Source organism: Littorina saxatilis, linkage group LG3 (assembly GCF_037325665.1).
Source record: "Littorina saxatilis isolate snail1 linkage group LG3, US_GU_Lsax_2.0, whole genome shotgun sequence".
Lineage (NCBI taxonomy): Eukaryota > Metazoa > Mollusca > Gastropoda > Littorinimorpha > Littorinidae > Littorina > Littorina saxatilis.
In genome coordinates this window covers 45961140-45981333 of record NC_090247.1, presented here as the reverse complement: position 1 = coordinate 45981333, position 20194 = coordinate 45961140, and the positions used below count along the sequence as shown (strand labels likewise).

Below are 20194 nucleotides of genomic sequence, written 5' to 3'. Positions count from 1 at the left end.
ACATCGGGAGAGGCGTTCTGCTACGGCGAAAGCGGTCCGGGTTCGATTCCTAGCGTGGGCGGATTATCTAATCTTTTGGTTTTTTGTGTGTTAAATTCTTGTTTATTATTATCATTTATTATGAACGTATTAATGTTTTCTTTTACTCTAATTAATTTTTTTAATGTTTAAAATAAATAAATAATTAATTATTTTTTTTTTTAATCCTGGGCCTGGGGGGGGGGGGGGGGGGGTTCACATGGTTTGTTTGTTTGTTTGTTTCAGACCCACACCCATATACACACATTTCACATTTAAACCATTTGTCGGCCCCCTGTCGATAATATCGACTAAGTTCCTTGTATTGCAGTGCTGACAGTGGTAGCATCTTGAACACGCGGCCAGTACATCTTGAACACGCGGCCAGTACAACTGGCCTTGACACGGAACGATTCAAGGGGGGCAATCTCAAGTCATCTGAAAGAGGGAAATCCAAACGCAATCCGCCTTGTTCGATTTTATGGGCTTGGACGATAGAGAAAAATAAGAAAAGCAAAAGCTGGAGTCCAGTCTGGACGAAACTGCTATCAAGAACGCAGAATTGATTTTTTTTTAGTTTTTTTTTTAGCCGTAAGCGCCATTTCTCATTTCGAATTTCTCATAACTGCTGTTCACCGCAGTGAAACCAACAAAGGGGCCTCACTCTGGAAGAGTTTCCTGCTCCGATAAACATGGCGCTTACGGCTAAAAAAAACTCAGAAAAAATCAATTCTGCGTTCTTGATAGCAGTTTCGTCCAGACTGGACTCCAGCTTTTGCTTTTCTTATTTTTCTCTATCGTCCAAGCCCATAAAATCGAACAAGGCGGATTGCGTTTGGATTTCCCTCTTTCAGATGACTTGAGATTGCCCCCCCTTGAATCGTTCCGTGTCAAGGCCAGTTGTACTGGCCGCGTGTTCAAGATGACAGTGGTAGCAGACGAGTCAATGTTACAAGGCGGGATAACTCTTGTTGCGACCCGCCTCGTCATCGGCGCTTTTCCGGAAATGACCTGCGCTTTGTTGGAATTCCAACAATGGCCGCCATTGTAGGAATTCCAACTTTGTGCTGCGCGATTCTAGAAATGTACCGCGCGCATAGTGAGAATTCTGCTCTTTCTTAGAATGCGATATAAAATCAAACAAGTCATGATGGCCTATGATGATCCTTGTGTTTTAAAGTGATCAATGCTTAGTCTTGAAAAAGCAGATGCATTGTATAACGCACCAAACCAACCGAATTACAAAAAACAAAAACACTTTTGATAACTTCGGCGGGCTGTAACAACACAGTTCAACGACCCATCCCACTCGACCAAAACGCATCAATTTTACGTAATTTTTAACGTTTCAGATCTTACATTTTACAACAACAAAAACACAACAAGAGTGTTCCGATAAAACTTTTCACTGGTAACTATCGATTGTAATAATGTTTTACTCAGTCTTAACTGATTATATATATTAAACTCACACAGTCTCTCTGGGCTGCAGAGACAGCATTGCGTCCCTTTACTGAGTAGGCTCTTGTCACTGCATGGTAACCTAGGCTCTTGAAACGTAATGTGCTGTGCGCTATATTGATGTGATTGATTGTTGCAAAATGTTGATTCTTAAAGATGATTTCAGCCTGTTGTAACAAACTAACACTCTACTTTGAGGAAAAAAAGTCATTGCATGTGTTCAAAATAGATCGAGACAGCAGCAACATCAAGCTCAGCAACAAGAAGGTCAAGGCGGCTGCATACAAGGCACTAGTAAAAAAAAAAAAAAAAAAAAAAAAACTAGCACACACACACACACACACACACACACACACACACACACTCACACACACACACACACACACACACACACACACACACACACACAAGCACACACACACACACACACACACACACACACATGATTTTGCAGTAAAAAAAAAAAAAAAAAAAAAAAAAAAACAAGGCACTAGTACGACCCATCCTAGAGTATGCCAGCCCAGTATGGGACCCACACACCGCTGAAGACAGTGCCTCTCTCGAAAAGGTCCAAAGAAGAGCAGCCAGATGGGTGTCGCATCGCTTCCGCCAGACCTCCAGCGTCAACAACATGCTCGAAGACCTTGAGTGGCCTACGCTTGAGAGCAGACGGAGGCGAGCGAGACTAACAACTTTCTACAAAGTCCACCACGACCTTGTCGCAGTGAAGAGCAACCACGCACCAAAGCCAAGCCCACCCAAGTGCACGACCAGGCAGACCCACGCTCTGTCCTACGAAATCCCCCACTCCAGGACAGCCTACAGGCAGAAAACATTCTTCCCGCGCACCATTCCAGAGTGGAACCGCCTGCCTGTAGAAACTGCCACAGCGCCATCCCTGGCATCCTTTCAGGCCAGGCTGGCAACTCTCCACTGACCCATCAGCCCCCCCCTACCCCCACCCCCCCCCCCTACCCCCAACCCCCCCCCCCCTGAACTTCACCCCTGACCAAGCAATAGACCGGAACCAACATCACCCAAGCGTAGCAGATTCATCACCATGCTGATGTTGGCTACCTATCACTAAGAAGAAGAAGACTAGCTAGCTGCATGCGCTGCGTGTCACTGAGAGAATTGCCAGTTACACAGTGTACCCCCCCACCCCCAATTCAAGACGTCCCCTGTATAAGACCTTGCTTTTTCATATACCTTATTCATGACCTGTGAAAAGGGTATACTTTTTTTGTGCCAGCCGAAGGGTTGCCATTTCTAGAACGAGGCAGCTCGTTTCCGGAAATGCGGCGCATTGTTGGAAATCAAATGAGGTTTCGGGAAATCCCGATTATTCCAACTCTGCCCCGGATTCTTATTTGCGCCCAACAACACTCTCAACCAACATTACCTCCCATTCGGCGTATTTGCGGAGGAGGACACCACACCACAACTCAGTAGCCTTTTTTCTAATTTATTTGAGCTTCACTCAGTAGACGACACGCTCTAAGATCAGTTGCTGTGTTTCACATGTGCGCCTTGCTGAAGAAGTGTACTTTTCTTGTCGATTCTTCATCAGAAGGTGGGTAAAATCAGCCCTCAACAAAAGATTGACCTCCATGACTCGTTCAGTCGTTGTTTCGCCTCTGTTCAAATAATTTACATATTTTCTCTGTCATGCTACATTAGGCCATGGGTGACAACATATATATAATTGATGGAGTGACTGAAAATAGCGCGTTGGTGAAACCACCCATGAACTTCGAGAACACCCCGCCTCACAGGAAGTTTACAGAAAGATTACATCTTTTTCACTAAAACAGCATTACTTTCCTGATGGAACACACTCGTAATGACATTCAACAACATTAAATGCCACTTACAAATCACTTTATTCATACATGACCACCGGTATATTATCTACAAGTTGCGAAGCCAGTTAAGGCACAGTCACTGTCAGGCTTTTACACACAGTACAAACACCCTTTCATTTAAAACACTCACCGCTTGAGAACATCCCAGGTGCCCTCCGTAAAGAGCGAGCAGTTTTCAAAGAATTTATTTTTGCGTGGTTTATCTTACCCCTGAGCCATCATGAACCTGTGTGATCCAGTTTCCTTTTTTTCACAATTTAGTCGTCAGTTTGGGATTTCAATGCGACTCGCTGTAAGCTTATCGATGCAATAGCACGTTATTGTGTACCTCTGAATCTAAAACGCAACAAGCGGCTGCGAGTCACACGAACCAGAGCGGTGGCTGTTGACTGTTCAGAGGAACTGGGGCTATGTAGAACCGTCGTCTGCTACGAGAAAGACGTTTTGCGTGACACGTTTCCGGGCTTTCCTTTTTTCAAACTTTCAAAACTTCGAATTGTACTGATCTTGTCTTGATGAAAAAAGAATTCTTTTATAATTTAAGAATGGTTTTGTAACAAGCTGTCAATTTATTATTTAGATTTTAAAAGTTAGGTCCAGCACCAAAACGAGGCGCCTGATTGTCCGTTCGGATAGTCCACGAAAATAAATTCTTTGAAAATGTCTCACTCTCGACAGAAAGCAGCCAGGATGTTCCCGTTTGGTGAGCGTTCAAATGGAAGTATGCTTGTACTGTATGTAGAGGCTCGGGGAGCTCAGTGATGGTTTACGGGAGGCTTACTGTGCCTTTAAGCCAGCCGGACGAGTAACGCTGAGAAAGTCACTAGCCTGCCAGAAATTCCACATGCCCAGTAAATACCAGACAAATGAAACAGTGTTAGTATTAATCATTGTCTGATTTATATGTATACACGGGTGTCTTGTCAGTCTGGCTTTTTTCCACTGTTCTCAACTAACGTTGCAATGCCGGCAATATTTCTTTCGTGCGACTTGACCTGTTCCAATTTGAGCAATGTTGTTCCAAACCAAATAGTGGTTTTTTTCTCTTCCTATGTTCTCTTCCTATGTTCTTAAGAATTTTCAACAAAATAAAACCCACCATTGTCTTCCCATCCAACTCTAATGTACCACTTTCCTCTCCGCTATCAGCAAATCACTCGATCACAGATGTTCTTTGAATGGTAGATCTTTTCTCTTTTTCATGCAGTTTTGCTTTTGTCCTTTTTTCAGCATCAGTCTTTTCAAGATACTTTTTACGTGGGTTCACCTGATAACAGAAAATGCTTGTTTGGAATCAGGAGTGAAAGTAGAAACATATGGAATGAAACGTCGAAAGATTGTCCGATATGGGAGCCTCATTCTCGTGTCACGAGAGCATGGCGGCGATTTTGCAGATGACAGAAGTTTCTGTGTGTGCAGCGTTTATTTGGATTTTAATATGAAACTCAATAGTAAAACCAAAATTTGCTTTGCATTTGAGCAACATTTTCACTATCCCACTGGCTATACGCACTCCGAGTGTATACACAATTCACTCTGGCGTAAACTTCCGGTCGCGAAGCAAATTTGCCATTCAAAGCCACTTTGCGATAGGAACGCAGTGCAGCTGTGCAAAAACAAAAACAATCTGATACTCCACGGCCTTTCGGAGTGTACATAAAAGACCAGACAAACCACATCAACACTCGGAGTGTCATGCGACGCTATTTTGCGAAGGAACGCAGTGCACTTTCGATTCAATCAAAGTACGCTTGGGACAAACACAAACATAAAACAAACACACACAAATACTGATGCTGCACGGCAGTTTACTGTCGGAGTATGGAACACACTTTGTGCATATCGACCTAGAAGTGGTTGTATACTATGTGATATATACAACCCTCGACACTCAGAAAAAGAGATAGCGGAAGTCTATACGTCAGACTGATTTTTCATTGGCTACTTCCTAACGACTTGTTGGGGGGCATTTCATTGGATAAAGAGTTGTAACAAAGCTTTTCATTGTCGGAGTGTATACAGACCAATCGATCCTGTATACACTCGGAGTGCAGATAGCCTTTGCCTTTCACTATAGCCAGCCAGACGGTTTCTACTAGCCCGGCGAATTTTTTACTCGCCCCTTGAGACCGGGCGGTGGATTTGGCCATCCCTGTTTATATAATAAACCAGCCATAGAACGTCGTCCCGAAATAAATATTCCAAGTCTCAAAATCCGTGGGGAATTCTGGGTAAGGAAATCCTTTCATACAATTATTTCAGCGCCTTTCGTCAATTGGTCAATGAATTTCGGAGCCCGACTACAACATAATGTCGGTCACACTTAAAATTAACGCTCCTTGAGATAGCTTTCCAAACTTATACAAGTGAACGGGAGCATTTGGTCAGTTATCAACTAAACTTACCTCGAACAGTGAGATCGACAGATGTACAGTACATAAATACGAACGGAGAAACGGACAAGTCGAGACATGCTTGAGAACTCACGTGTAATGCATGTTTGAAGTTCAACTTTCTATTTTCACCCTGGAGAACTGAGTGCCGGGTTGGCTCATTGGTAGAGCGCTCGCCCACTGACCCAAATTTTATTTTCTGAACTAGTTATTCTTGCATTTTATTCATTTTAATTCATTACAAAGGTTTTGAGTCGTGTATTGAAAATCAAATTTAGCACGTAAGTGCCGTTATTATATCCTCCGAATCTAAAATACAACAAATGACTGATAGTGACACAGACCAAGTGGCGGCGGTTGACTTCAAAGAAACTAGCGATTTGCAGAAACTTTATCTGCTTGGGCAATGATAACTTGATGCAGCTCATGTGATGTGATGTATTCCTTGTTGCGGCAGTGCGTTTTAAAGCAAAATACTCAGACAGGCACAGCAACAAACAAAATAGGGCAATTAGTTCCATGGTTTTCGGTAGCCAGCTACTTTACCACTATCAAGTGAAAAGAGCTGCATCCTACACATACTATTCAACTCGCACACCCACATCGCATGACCTGCATGTGGGCTCCCTTTTTTCAAACTTTCGAAACTTGGAAATGTACTGATCTTGTCTTGATGATAAAATAAATCTTTCGTGTTTTCAGAATGTTTGGTCACATGCTGTCAATTTAGTCTTTAGATTTTAAAAGTTAGGTCCAGCGCCATATCGAGGCTTCCAATCCGGACCTTTACGTCCACGCAAAATAAATTCTTTGAAAAATGCTCGCTCTAAATGGGTGTTTCCTAGCGGAAGACTGAACTTCAAGGCTTTTGTTTGCTGTTTTTTTGTGTCACTGACACTGACACACTTGATTTTTTTGTGTCAGTATATAATGCGAATAGCAAAAATAAGGTTGCTGGTATTGTAAACTGTGAATGGACGTGTCTGACAGACTCGTTCTGAGCGTTTGAAAATGTGCTTAAGAAAATGACAGACAAATAGAGTGAGTGTGTCACCAGCTTTGTTCTCTTTTATTATTATTATTATTATTGTGATCATTTTTATGCGCCTAATCTAGATATAGCGCTAGGCGCTTACATATTAATTTCTGCCGTTTGAAATGGAATTTTTTACAGACAGACAGACAAACAGACATTTTTTACACACAATATATAACGCATTCACATTGGCCAGTAAAGCTCAGTAGCCTATTAGGCGAGCATTCACCTTTCACGGCCTTTATTCCAAGTCAAACGGGTATTTGGTGGACATTTTTATCTATGCCTATACAATTTTGCCAGGAAAGACCCTTTTGTCAATCGTGGGATCTTTAACGTGCACACCCCAATGTAGTGTACACGAAGGGACCTCGGTTTTTCGTCTCATCCGAAAGACTAGCACTTGAACCCACCACCTAGGTTAGGAAAGGGGGGAGAAAATTGCGGCCTGACCCAGGGTCGAACACGCAACCTCTCGCTTCCGAGCGCAAGTGCGTTACCACTCGGCCACCCAGTCCCCTTTTGTCCCTTTTTCATTTCTGTGTCTGTTTCTTTTGGACATGACTCCATGTACCCACTTTCTGTCGGGCTTTGTTTCTTAGATAATTTAAAGCTGAGGTCTATTTATGACTTACCGGGGCTACAAGTGAAAAGATAGGGCTGAGAATCGTGTACAGAATTCTGTACAGCGAACGCATTCTGAAACCCCACCTATACGGCGTGTAGTCAACGCTTGAATTTTGCAGTGATTACATCCGGTTTGCTCTCTAGACGAGTAATAAACACGGCTCTAAGGCCGATTTTAAGGTACGGGGGTACTCCTGAGCAAATTTGGTTTGATTTGACAGACAAATGCATATAGTCTCTAAAACAACTTTTCTTGGTACCCAAAAGTGGCAGCAGCTATACGCAATTTTAAGGCAAAGTAGCCCAGTTTTTAAAAAAAAAATGCACTTCAGAAAAAAACACTTTGTTGCAAAAATCGGTAATATCAGCTTAACGGCAGGCAGCAGAGTAAATATTTTTGAGTGAACTATCAAGTAATTGGAAGATGTTAAACAGCAAGTAAAAAGATTGTTTGCGTGCAACACATAGCGGCACCAGGAGGCCTTGCATTTCAGAAATTGTGTTACGTCACGTCATTTTCATTTTTCTGGATAATGTCAAATCTCATAAAAGACGTTTTGTAAGCCACAATCTAATGAAATACGTATCAGAGGGAAGTGCATTCATTGGGCTATTAGTTGCAAGTACCTCTGATGAGATAGCTTATAAACACTAAGTGTGAGAGTTCATTTCCGAAGCACACCCCCTAATTTTGGAAGTCAAAGTTATGTCATTAAAGGCTTTTGAGAGGCACTATGACAGGTAAGGGTGGAGTGTATTGGACTTAACATGCACGTTAATACATAGAAAAATGTCTGCTCTAAGCGTAGGTGCAAAATATATAAAGATACCTACCTGTGAAGAAATGTATGAGCGAGACGATAACTGTGTGCTGAGTCTCATTTAGTGAAACAACGCCTTTAATTGCTTTTCCTTACATTTTCAGGCAGTGCTGGTTTTCATAACAGTTGCATTTGAACCTCCAAAATGCCCGTCAATATAAAGTAAGAAGATAGAATGTAACTGTGATTGACAATGTGCGCCATATTTATTGAACATTCACTGAAAAAATCGGGTGCATACCGTTTTTGGCGGTTTTACGTTTCACTGAAGGAAAAACGGAATTTAGTGTGTTATACAAAACTCTCTAGTTAACACGATTTACATATAATAAAGAAGTGCAATTTATGCCATGTAGTTACTGAATGTAGGTTGAGCTTGCGGAATATTGTTTGAATTTTGCACCTGCAATGATGACGTCACACGTGACGTGGAAGCCACAGGTAAGCGAGGTGTAAAGTATAGAATGAGCACTGACTGTATACTAGTCGGCTCTCAGCCCGATTTTAATGCACAGTTGGTACTCCCGCGCAAATGTGGTATCATTTGAAAGATAAATGCCTATAGAATCTCGCCCAACCTTTCTAGGAACCCAAAATTGGCAGCAGACAGGTTTCACAGTCTTCAGAGTCGGGTATGTCCCTGACTTTGATATTAAATAAAACGTTTCGTTTTGTTTAGTCGTGACTTTTCACTGGTCTATGTCGAATGTCCTCGGAATTTACATATGAAAAATAAACTTTGATCGAATTCAAGTCAAGTTTATATTCCCCACCTGCGAAAGAGGTAGGTCGGTCGTGAGAAATGAGACAGACACGATTTCCCTTTTTAGCCACATTGCAATAGACAAAGGCACCAGTACAAAAACACACAAAGAAATCCAGTTAAAAGTACATTAGAAACCAAAGAACAGAGATAGATGAACACACTTAGTTAAAAAAAAAAATGAATGTGTTTATATTTATTCGATACAATCGCATGCGAAGTAAACGGTCTTTTTTCTAAATGTGTCCGTCTCAAAAACATTAATTACAAATCTGTTCAGTTTGAATGGCTGTCAAAAGGTTTGGACGTAAAATGCTTTTAATAAGTAGGAATTTCCATCAAATCACGACATGAAATGGTTTTGAAAGGCTAACTATGGCTTATTCTACTTGCGCTTGGTCATTTTGTCACTCGGGCAAGGTGTCCGTCTCATTTTTTCTCACGACCGCCCTGCAGACAAATCGTCTGTTATAACCGCCATACACAGCAAATTGTCATGATGCGACCAATTTTACACTTCCTATCCGTTGTCAGGCAGATGATCAACTGGCTGACTAAAGAATTTTTCGGCATGTGTTCATTTCAGAACACGTTATTTACTGTCTGTCTCTGAAAACCTTGAATTCTCACGACCGCCCGGCACTACTAGATTGACGGTCATTTCTTACCAAATGTTAAGCAGATTCATGTGTAAAATAACAACATTCAATGACTGTGTCTGATCAATGCCCGTGTTTTTTTCAATCCTTGAATGCACGGCATTGTGAATGTTGTGGTCAAGTGAGAGTTTTATAGACATCGCCGTACGTTTTTCAACACTTTGATGACGTCAGACAGCAGATTGAAAACGTTCCAACTTGGAAAGACAGCCAGTCACGATCATATAGGACCGATCTTTTATGAAATTTTACATGAGAGTTCCTGGGAATGATATCCCCAGATACTTTTTTCATTTTTTCGATAAATGTCTTCGATGACGTCATATCCGGCTTTTTGTAAAAGTTGAGGCGGCGCTGTCACACCCTCATTTTTCTTTCTTTTTTTTATTCTCTTTTTGTACAGTTTTTTTTCTTTTTACATGTATATGGTGTACATTACAGGACATCACCTAACCGAAAAGACAGAATCATATAACAGAAAAGCACACTTGGACAATTACAACATACATGGGGTGGAAGGATGGAATGGGGAGGGGGGATGTTCAGTGGTTTGGTGGTCGCATTATCAAAAGGTTTTAAGAACGAAAAAAACTAGGGGTTACATCAAAACGTGCATATACAGGCGCCAATCCTTGTAGAATTTATCTACTGTATTATTCACAACTGCGTTATACTTTTCACAAATAAATCTTTGCTTAAAGTTTCTACTAAATGTCTGAAAATGAGGGGTCTTTTTGTTCATTTTGGAAATATATACATGGTGTTTGGCACAGATTAATAACACATCAAAAGCTTTATCGGTGACTACATTGTTCGCCACTCCAAGAAGAACCAGTTCTTTAGACAGTTTTAAATTGTCGCAATGGGTGCAGTTCGCCTTTAACCAATTTACAAATTCTATCCAAAAAGTCTGCACTTTATCACACTCCCAAAACATATGTAAAAGGGTTTCTTCATTTCTACCACAAAATGTACACAATGACGTATCCACAATTTTTCGCAAAAATAGAAACCTTTCTGTGGGCAAAATTCTGTACAATAATCGGTACTGGAACCATCTCAGACAAGTGTCTTTTGTTGTTTTAAAAACATGTTGAAAAATAGCCTTCTTATCTAACAAACAGTCTAAAGATTCAGACCATTTTTCAATACATTTTGGGACCGTAGTATGTTCAATCAGTTTTTTGTAAATAAGTTGTGTCTTACCTTTACAAATACATTTCCACACAATGGGCTCTGTCATAATAAAATGTTTATCAAATTCTAAGCCGATTTTTCTCTGATATTTCTTAACAGCCTGGATTACACCTTGATACAATACAAAATCGCCTCGCACATTTGGATATTTGATTTTAAACGCATTATAGGATAAGTATCCATTTTGTCCCAAAATATGACCACCCTCATTTTTCAATCAAATTGATAGAGATGTTGGCCAAGCAATCTTCGACGAAGGTCGGACTTTGGAATTGCATTTTAGCTTGGAGGCTTAAAAATTGATTAATGACTTTGGTCATTAAAAATCTGAAAATTGTAATTACAATGATTTTTTTATAAAATGATCCTAAATTACGTTTATCTTATTCTTCATCATTTTCTGATTCCAAAAATATATAAATATGTTATATTTGGATTAAAAACAAGCTCTGAAAATTTAAAATATAAAAATTATGATTAAAATAAAATTTACGAAATCAAGTTAAAAACACTTTCATCTTATTCCTTGTCGGTTCCTGATTCCAAAAACATATAGATACTAGATTCTTCTTCTTCTTGTCGTTCGCCAATGTTAAGATACTAGATGATTACCCGCTTCGTCGGGTGGATCGCGAGACGGAGTATGCAGTGTTGCGGTTCGCACCTGCTTCGCCGGAATGATCGCGAGACGGAGTATGCAGGCGTGGCGGTTCGCCGGCTTAGCCAGCTTAGAGCATGTGTTGACGTGATTGACGCCACACGAAGGAAGGAAGATAAACGCGCAAAACACTTGAGAAGATAAGGAAGAGTTACTGGAAATGGATCTACAGAAAAACCAAAATCGGTTCACCGCGCCGCGCTTAGAGCACGTGTTGAAAATTTTCATCGACCAGATTGTGTCCGGGGTCTACCTGAATATGCCCACCAAATTTGAAGCAGATCCATCGAGAACTTTGGCCGTGCATCGCGAAGTGACAGACAGACAGACAGACAGACAGACAGACACACACACACACACACAAGCCCTATATAGATATAGATGATATGTTTGGATTAAAAACACGCTCAGAAAGTTAAAACGAAGCGTATAGAAAAGCGTGCTATGCAGCACAGCGCAACCACTACCGCACTAAACAGGCTCGTTAATTGCACTGCCTTTTGCACGAGCGGTGGACTACGGTCATTGTGAAATAATGCAGTGCGTTCAGTTTCATTCTGTGAGTTCCACAGCTTGACTAAATGTAGTAATTTCGCCTTACGCGACTTGTTTTAACTTTCCAAATGCCAAACTTTAGGGCAGTGTTTTTGACTCACCTATGTAATGGTGAGTATTAGGATTCACATGTGTCCATCCCCATGTCCGTAGACAAAAAACCTTAACGTTGGGGTTATCTCTGATGTTTTTCAAGCTAGACCTCCAAAACTGTGCACACGTTTAGGGTGTAATGATCTCATCTTGCTCTAAGTAGGGCCAACACTCTCGATGGTCTGCATCTTCTCAACTTGGATTTTTTAAAAAAGATCAAAGTGTGCGCTGATGTTCAAGTGGAAATGGCAAGACTCAGAATCAGAGAACAGCCCTTGGTTGTTGTTAACCACCTTTTCACCATTGGCTAAGGTTACCTCTTCCTCTCTGATTCCTTTGCCAATTAAGGTTCAGTCTGCAGTGGGCTGGGACAGCGTCCAGGTACTATGCCACAGTTCAGTCTGTAGTAGATATACTGACACAGCGTCCAATCACTATGCCACAGTTCAGCCTGTAGTGGATATATACTGGGACAGCGTCCAGGTACTATATCACAGTTCAGTCTGTAGTGGATATTTTGGGACAGCGTCCAGGTACTATGTCACAGTTCAGTTTGTAGTGGATATACTGGGACTGCGTCCAGGTACTATGCCACAGTTCAGTCTGTAGTGGATATACTAGGACTGCGTTAAGGTACTCTGCCACAGTCTTTGAGGACGTCTTTTCTGTTTTTGTGATAGTTGGGGCGGAACTGTCAAGTAATCTTTGACTCAGTCGGGACTTTGATATTGCATTAGAGCTAGGTAGCTTGAAAATAAGCGAATAAGTTCGCTCATTAAATTGTCATCAATAACAAATATTTCATTACAGATTCAAACATTACTGCATTGTACTTCTTATCTTTTTCTGATTTAAAATATATATACATATGTAATGTTTACTTTAAAAACGCGTTCAGAATTAAAGAAAACAGGTGGAGTATGCTTCGCGGAGACGAGTGTGACCCGTGACGGTTTTCGGGTATGGTTAACCAAGACTATCTGAATTTAGTCTCGCCGATGACTGTTTTTTTGAGTTTATCCTTCAATTTGATGCCTATAGATTGACTACAGGTTTATATATCGCTTCACGCGACTTGTTTTACATTTCGTCAAGTTATGTAAGTTCAGAATTGTATTATTAAATTTGTTACATAACATTCTAAAAATTGCAAATAATAATAACACTTTTGATTACAGATTCAAAAGTCATTGTATTGTATCCTTTCGATTTCTTGGATCCCAATGTATGAACAGATATGTCATGCTTAGTGTGAAAATCTGCTCAAATGAGAAAAATCGCCTTTTTTGTTCATATGCATCGCAGAGGCAACCCGTCTCGGTCTTCTGCTTTCGGTTAGCCAAATCTCACTAGCATTGTTAATGACTCGTCCCTGGTTCCAATGTTGATCTTTTAGTTTCAAATCAACTTAATGTTTTATTATCGCTTCACATGACTTGTTCGGTATTTTTTTCGCTGTCATGATGTCACCATTTAGAGGGTAGGGTTACATTTTCAGGTATTTATTTCTAAGAATATGCAACTTTTTTTCCAAGATCGTTTTATTTTCATTGGTCAATGATTCTACTTTAAAAAAAACAAGTCGCGTAAGGCGAAAATACAATATTTAGTCAAGTAGCTGCCATTTTTCAGCAAGACCGTATACTCGTAGCATCGTCACTCCACCGCTCATGGCAAAGGCAGTGAAATTGACAAGAAGAGCGGGGTAGTAGTTGCGCTAAGAAGGATAGCACGCTTTTCTGTACCTCTCTTTGTTTTAACTTTCTGAGCGTGTTTTTAATCCAAACATATCATATCTATATGTTTTTGGAATCAGGAGCCGACAAGGAATAAGATGAAAGTGTTTTTAAATTGATTTGGACAATTTAATTTTGATAATAATTTTTATATATTTAATTTTCAGAGCTTGTTTTTAATCCGAATATAACATATTTATATGTTTTTGGAATCAGCAAATGATGGAGAATAAGATAAACGTAAATTTGGATCGTTTTATAAATTTTTATTTTTTTTTACAATTTTCCGATTTTTAATGACCAAAGTCATTAATTAATTTTTAAGCCACCAAGCTGAAATGCAATACCGAAGTCCGGGCTTCGTCGAAGATTACTTGACCAAAATTTCAACCAATTTGGTTGAAAAATGAGGGCGTGACAGTGCCGCCTCAACTTTCACGAAAAGCCGGATATGACGTCATCAAAGACATTTATCAAAAAAATGAAAAAAACGTTCGGGGATTTCATACCCAGGAACTCTCATGTCAAATTTCATAAAGATCGGTCCAGTAGTTTAGTCTGAATCGCTCTACACACACACACGCACACACACACACACGCACACACGCACGCACACACGCACATACACCACGACCCTCGTTTCGATTCCCCCTCGATGTTAAAATATTTAGTCAAAACTTGACTAAATATAAAAAGAGAAATGGAATGCAATTAACATTGTTACTTTTTGAAGGTATGCTCATGACGTGCATCACAGCGAAATAGCAGTTCAGAAGAACGGAATTCCCATAATTAGTCCTTATTTGCTGCTTTTTTCACTGAGCTCGGAAATGATATTTTGCTTGCATTGTTATTGCTTAATTTATTAAAGCCTCTGGACAATATTCTTTGAATAAATGGGTATCCAATTCTGTTTAAGTCTATCCCTTTGTTTGATAGAGTTCTGTAACAAGATATCACATTATGTCGACAAGAATGCGTCTGCATACAAGTTTTTGTCTTGATTCCATCCAGTAGGATGTAAGGCTTTAATAAAAAAATTATTTCAAAGGTCTCTGTCAAGATTGATTTTGTTGAAAAAAAAGGAAGTCTGTGATTGAAGATTGTGAAACCTGCCAGCAGCTATACGCACTCTTGGGGCAAAGTAGCTCTATTGTGAAAAATATACTGCAGAAAAAAGCACTTTGGTGCGAAAAATTGCCATATCAGCTGAACCGCACGCATCAGAGTGAGTATATCAGAGTGAATTATTAGGTAACTGGAAGGTGTATGTAACACGGCAAGTAAAAAGCTTGTTTGACTGTAGCACATAAGAGTGTCATCAGGCCTTGCATTTCGGAAGTTGTGTTACGTCATGCCGTTTTTGAGTCACTTGAGAAAATGTGACTCTATGTAATCGGTCAGTGTTAGTCTGTCCGGCCGGCCGTCCGGCCGGCCGTCCGTAGACACCACCTTAACGTTGGACTTTTCTCGGAAACTATCAAAGCGATCGGGCTCATATTTTGTTTAGTCGTGACCTCCAATGACCTCTACACTTTAACGATGGTTTCGTTGACCTTTGACCTTTTTCAAGGTCACAGGTCAGCGTCAAAGGAAAAATTAGACATTTTATATCTTTGACAAAGTTCATCGGATGTGATTGAAACTTTGTAGGATTATTCTTTACATCAAAGTATTTACATCTGTAGCCTTTTACGAACGTTATCAGAAAAACAAGGGAGATAACTAGCCTTTTCTGTTCGGCAACACACAACTTAACGTTGGGCTTTTCTCGGAAACTATAAAAGTGACCAGGCTCAAATTTTATGTGAACGTGACTCCCAGTGACCTCTACACTTTGACGTCTGCTTTGGTGACCTTTGACCTTTTTCAAGGTCACAGGTATGTTTTGAAGGAAAAATTGCCTCATATAATATTCAGAACTGCGAAAGTGACTCGATCGAGCGTTTGCTCTTCTTGTTACTTTTCTGGATAATGTCAATTCTCCCTGAGGACATTTCATTAGACACAATCTGATTAATATTCAGTCAGAGGAAAATGTAATCATCTGGCTTCTTGTAGCAAGTAACTTTTTGGAGATACCTCTTAAACACAAAATTAGAGAGTTAATTACAGAAGTACGCCCCTGAATTTTGTAAGTCAAAATTCTGCCCGGAAAGTCTTTTGCTCTCATTATGACGTGTTGGAATACAATTTGATGGACTTGATATGTATGCTATAACATAGACAAATGCCTGGTCGACTAGTAGGTTCAATATTTAAAAAGATACACGTAAAAACATTATTGTGAGAGACAGTTTTGTTTGTTATTAGGTTTTCTTACACAAATTACGCCTTTGATTGCGCATCCTTACATTATTAGCGAGTGCTGAATTTTATCTGAATTGCATTTTATCTTCCAAATAGCTCCTCAATTCAAAGTTAGATGATCAAATGTATCCGCGATGGGCAATGTGTGTCATATTTCCTCAATTTTCACTAAGAAAATCAGCTGTGAACTGTTTTTTGTCAGTTTACTTTTCACTGAAGAAAACATGCTTTTCATGTGTAAAACAAAACACTCTAGTGAATTTCTTGTGAACGGGACATTAAAGCAGTACAATTTTGTTTATGTAGTTACTGAATGTAGATTGAGCTTGCATGATGTTATTTGATCATCACAACAACAGCGATGACGTCACAAGTGACGTCAAGGTTACAGGTACGCAACCTGTTGAGTCTAGAATGAGCAGTCTGTGTATAATGTTCGGAAAGATAGACTGCATACAATACACAGAGCAATCGGTACTCCCTCGAAAAAGTTGTGCCATGTAAAAGACATGATTATACTTTCTCAATTGTTTTGACATGGACCACAGCGGTAACAGCGTCAATTCACAATTCGAAGGCAAAACATCCCAACTACACTGAGCACAAAAAGGATTGGATATTTCTTCTGTGCTATAGACCTCATGATAAACAGCTGCATTTCGATCGGAAACATATGTGTATATTAATATTCTCCATCTCAAGACACGATAGGCAAATCCCAGTCGTCCCGCTAGTGATATATTTCTTGGAATATGATGTCATGTCTTCATTCTTCTGTCTTTGCAACACTTTTCCTTTTTTCGCTTTTTGTTTTACAGCGAAGACTTAAAAAAAAAAAAAAATGCATATTTTTTATGCAACAGCTACTGAGCTAGCTGTCCATAGTCTGTGACGGTTGTATAGACGTCCTGTCGGAAGACGGGCGACGAAATCATTAAAAAGTGTCCTTTGAAAAAGATTGCGCGAAACTCACCAATCATAGTATTTTGGGTCTCTTTTGAAACGGACACAACTTTTGATCCCGAGAAAGAATGCTTTTGAAACTTAAGACACGTATAGGGATACAACCACTTCCTAAGCATGAACAATTTCAATGATGTTTCTGTCCACATATGACACGCATAGAGAAGAGAGTATTTGTCAGCGTCCTGTGTAATTTGAAGAAACTGCTTCGTGTAGTTTTCGATTTATTGCATATCAACTGCAGCTACCCAGGACAAACATTCTCAAAAACCAGAATTTCCTGTCGTTATCAACCTTGTGGGCGCTCTCTTTCACACGTCAGATCAGCCTGACTGCGCGGCAGTTTTAAACAAAATAGGTAAGCCCTGTTAGCTAAGACTCCAACGAAACTCACTGGTGTAAAACATGAAATATTGTTTAGTTTTATTCGCCTTTTTCACGGTTTAAAGAGAATTATGCTGTCAAAACCCCAATTCGTCATATACCCATTTGTTTCTGGCCTAAACGCTGCTGTTTAACATGAGATGTGTAGCACTGAAGAACTATCCTCTCTTTTTTGAGCTCAGTGTCGTTGGGATGTTTTGCCTTCGAATTGTGAATTGACGCTGCTACTGCTGAGTTCCACGACAAAACAATTTAGAGAGTATATTCATATGTCTTCCATGCCATTCAACTTTTTCGCGAGAGTACTGTATTGTAGGCAGTAAGTCTCACCAACTAGAATACCGTGCTTATTCTAGACTTTACACCTCGCTTACCTGTAGCTTGTTCGTGTGACGTCATCATTGCAGGTGCAATATTCAAACAATATTCCGCAAGCTCAACCTACATTCATTAACTACATGGTATACATTGTACTTCTTTATTCTATGTAAATCATGTTACCCAGAGAGTTGTGTATAACACACTAAATTCCGTTTTTCTTTCAGTGAAACGTAACACCGCCAAAATCGGTATGCACCCGATTCTTTCAGTGAATGTTCAATAAATATGGCGCACATTATCAATCGCAGTTACATTCTATCTTCTTACTTTATATTGACGGGCATTTTGGAGGTTCAAATGCAACTCTTATGAAAACCAGCACTGCCTGAAAATGTAAGGAAAAGCAATTAAAGGCGTTGTTTCACTAAATGAGACTCAGCACACAGTTATCGTCTCGCGCATACATTTCTTCACAGGTATCTTTAAATATTTTGCACCTACGCTTAGAGCAGGAATTTTTCTATGTATTAACGTGCATGTTAAGTCCATTAAATGACATATTCTTACTCCGAATCACAATTTTATAGCATTGACGCAGTCTGAGATGCTAAGGTCTGAAAATCGCTACCCGTCTAAAAACTTTAAAGGGAAGCAACCCCACCACAAAAAAGTGTCAACGGATGCGTAGGTAAGGACGCCAGACCATGGGAGTTACCTCCCCTTGGTGTGTACTACGTCACTACCGCTCCCGGACATGTGGCAACTCATACGACTTTTTCAGCTCAGAGGAGGAGGTCATGATATTTTTCGCTCTCGTGGTCGATTTGCCTTGCTCTTTGCTCGGTTCCCTCCGGCTACTACCCGTCTTATTCGCCTTCTGCGTCATTAGTTGGTGAGCTCTTTCCATTTTGTCATGTTTTCGACAGGAATTTTGTCTTGGCTACTGAGTCTTTGTTCATTCTTTGGACTTGACTTTGCAGTATCATTTTCGTTTGGCCGCCATTTTGGTTCCAGCTTGACTGATAACTTTTGGTGCGCGGCTCTTTAGGGGATGTCAAGGGTAAAGGCTTTTCTAAGCCTATATCTTTGGTGTTTTCTTCTTTTCCACCTTTTCGTGTTGTCTTTCTGACGACTCTTACTTTATTGTAATTTCTGTGCCTTTTTCTGCCCCGGCTGAACTTATAGTTTTTGGGGCAGTCAAGCATTTTGCATAGCTTATTTTGCTGTAGCATTGTTTTGCCGCCATCTTTGATGTGTCAGTCTGGCTGACAGTGTCAAAGCTAGCGTGGTGCATTCGCGGAGGCTAGGGTAAGGGATTTTCCTAGCCCTAGTCTTCTTTTCAGAAGTTACTGAATTGTTTGTGGTTTCAGACGTGGTTGTTTACCATGTCTCTTGCATTCTCAGTGGTTCGCAAATGAACTTAGCGCCCATTTGGGACTTTGTTCGTTTGTCCTCTACGTCACCTCCCGAGTCCTGTGCTCTAGTGGCGTATTGTTTGGTTCTCTCATTCCAGATACCCGGCCGTGGGGGACGCTCGCTCTTTGGCGTCGCTGTGGTTGCCGTCGGCTACGTTCCAGGGTAGATCTCCTGGGTGCTTCGCCTTCGGCCTCAGTGGCTGGCCTGTCGGGTATGTAGAACTGGTCCATCAGCCCTCGTGAGGCTACCGGACATTCCCTGCTGGGAAACAGTTCCTTGGTGCAGGATCACAACCCGCATTTCCTGCCCTGTCTCTCCCAATTCACAGTGCGTGCATGGGAGTCTCGGGGCAAAGGTAGCAGCCGTTTACGGAGTATCTCCTTCCCTTTCAGGGTCGAGCAGATACGTTGACTGGCATACACTGTCTCCCACTTTTGTGCGCGGGGCGGGTATGCATGTCTCCTCGGAGACACGGTCTTCCGTTTACGGCAGCTGCGCTTCCGGTTTTTACCGGAATCATCGGTCCTCCCGCGCAAGTACACGTAGAGGTCTTGACTGGAGTTGACCGAGGACTGGCCCACGGGCGTTCGGGCTTCCGGCCTCAGTCCACGCAACCTTCGCTTCCGCATTGTGTGGCTTCGTCTGTTGCTTTTCCGGCTCTGTCCGGATACACTGTTCCACTTCCTGACGCTTCCTCTCGGATGTCGGTGAGTGAGGAACAGCGGCTGGCCTACGGGCATTCAGGCTTTCAGCCTCGGCCGGGGCAGTCGTCACTCCACCCGTCGGGTGTTGCGGCTACTGCCTATTCAGTTCCGGTGGCTCCGGATGTTTCCTCCTCTTACTCTTACCCTCCTGCCAGTCAGGGGATGAGTCAGGACGGTTTCCGGTGGACGGGTTTCCGGTCATCCAGTTCATCAG

At 41.0% G+C, this 20194-nt stretch overlaps 1 protein-coding gene across 1 annotated transcript in view; it reads left to right on the top strand.

Moving 5' to 3' along the window:
• Positions 1-2807: 2807 nt before the first annotated feature.
• Positions 2808-20194, top strand: part of LOC138960799 (mitochondrial glutamate carrier 1-like) — an 89737-nt gene continuing 72350 nt past the window's right edge. The window contains exon 1 of the mRNA XM_070332454.1: positions 2808-3052. The gene's annotated coding sequence lies outside the window, so the exon portion shown is untranslated. The remainder of the gene's footprint in view (positions 3053-20194) is intronic.